The sequence below is a fragment of the Aplysia californica genome, unplaced genomic scaffold (assembly GCF_000002075.1).
Source record: "Aplysia californica isolate F4 #8 unplaced genomic scaffold, AplCal3.0 scaffold00154, whole genome shotgun sequence".
Taxonomy (NCBI): domain Eukaryota; kingdom Metazoa; phylum Mollusca; class Gastropoda; order Aplysiida; family Aplysiidae; genus Aplysia; species Aplysia californica.
This window is the reverse complement of record NW_004797424.1, coordinates 172,680-174,947: the sequence shown is the minus strand read 5'-3', so window position 1 is coordinate 174,947 and position 2,268 is coordinate 172,680.

The following is a 2,268-nucleotide window of genomic DNA, read 5'->3' as shown; positions in this document are numbered from 1 at the left end:
TGTGACTTGAACTAGGGGCTTGTGAGCACGAGCGGGTTTGCTACCGGGGTACAGCCCTACATTTAACCAAATTTCAATCCAACTGAGCATTTGCGAGACATTTTAGGTCGCAACATTCGTGCAACACCACGCCAGCCCGTACCCCTTGCTCAGTTAGATTAAGCCTTTATTGAAGAGTGGAATATTATCCCTCAGTAGACAATGCCTCTATTCATCCCGTCCATGCGTCGGCGATGTGAAGATGTGACAACGCCAGATGTCATCACAGGTTACTGAAAGCTGTCACTTTTCATTTTGATCCCTGACAACTATAAGTTCAAAATTGAAGATTAAAAACATTTTTAACTTTGCATCCCCTGGGTTTCCTTTGCTGTACAATGAATGCACGGTCTTATCTGAAATTTTTAGACAGATTCGTTAAGTATTAATCAAGATATTGCCTTTAATATTATATGTGAAGTTTAAAATCTTAAAGAGTAATATATATATATTTTATCTTTTCTGCTCTTTATCTTTGTTCAAATTGAGTCGACTGATGCACTCCATAGTGAGTCAAATATTCGTCAGATCTCAAAGCTAGAATTATCATCATTGTAATAAATCTACTGGAAAACTGACATCCCGACAACTATTTACAACGCTTCAGGCCACTACACACCAGCAGTTAGAGTATTCCAGTTGAACTGTCGAGTAAACCCGTCAGACCGGAACACGGTGTGTATGCACACCACGCAAGTAGACAGCAAAACATTCCCTTGTCGTCATGGCAGAGTTCACTTGAACTGATCAAATACAACAAATAAGGAAAAATATAATTTTGTAAAGTGAAGTTGTTCCGCATCCGATCCGGACATTGGGTATTGCCTTGTTAGTGAGACAACTTCCTGGGCCTTCGTCATATTGTGGTAGGGTGGCCAGTTCCTTTCCACGCCGCCTTTACTTCCCTAATTCGAAGTCAGGTAGGCTACCCATTGCCATTACTGCTAGGTGGGCAGGAGGGGGCGAAAAAAATCCGTCTCCAAACCTAGGCTCGAACTCGGACTTTCCTCTTCGGAGACGAGCGCACTAACCGCTCTGCCACCGCACCCTCGATAATTTTGTAAACCGAGCATTGTACGCGTAGACTTTGTTAATTTTGACACGCTGAGTTAAAAGATATAATTATTTGTATAATCAGAGTGATATTTGTGTTTGTAACCAGTTAAAAGTTTCTTCCCGGCTGAAATAATAAAGGAAAAGGACACCGCCTTCCCGTTGCAAGCCCCAAAAAAATCTTTAACATATTATATCTAATGTCGAAAAAAAGGCAGTCAAACTGACATTGTGGACTGCACAGTCCGAAGCAGCTTCCATTCTACCAGCAAGTCAGCCTGTTCCAGTGAATCTGGTGAGTCTAACTGTTGGAGTGTAGCGGGTTTATAAGTTGTGCGGAAAGAAAACACGAAACGCACCAATGTCCGTCGTAGCGACTGAACCGTTTTCAAACTAAGAATGTGGTGCTGTTAGGTATTTATTATAAACTGGACTTTATATTTGTTTGCACTGCGAAGGTGAAACAAGAAGTCACGACCAGAGTATTAAGCTGGTAAATTCATCGTCATGATGCTGACAATGTACTGTCGTATATGTATCATTGATACGTTCTTGGAATCAGGGCGAGTCGCTGTTCAACACTTGCATAAATAGACACATCTTAAAATGTCAGTGGGTGGTTGGCGGTTGCTTTGGTGTGTTATGCTCCTTCTTTCCTATCACAAATCTTTCGTCCTTATCTCTCCATCTCTTTTGTGTTTGTTACTCTCTTGTAACGCCTCTAATCTTCGGCACTTATGACCTAGTTGTGCTGTAAAACGCTTACTAAAACATAAAATAGTGCCCAATGCATTTGTTTGCACCGCATTGCTTATATTTATGTGTACGGATGTGAAACACCCAGCCTGTATGTCCTTTTACATTTTTACACAATGTATAAAAGTGTATGGATGTGAAACACACAGCCTGTATGTCCTTTTACACCATGTATAAAAGTGTATGGATGTGAAACACCCAGCCAATTTCGTTATACACAATGTATAAAAGTGTATGGATGTGAAACACCCAGCCAATTCCGTTAGACACAATGTATAAAAGTGTATGGATGTGAAACACCCAGCCAATTTCGTTATACACAATGTATAAAAGTGTATGGATGTGAAACACCCAGCCAATTCCGTTAGACACAATGTATAAAAGTGTATGGATGTGAAACACCCAGCCAATTTCGTTATA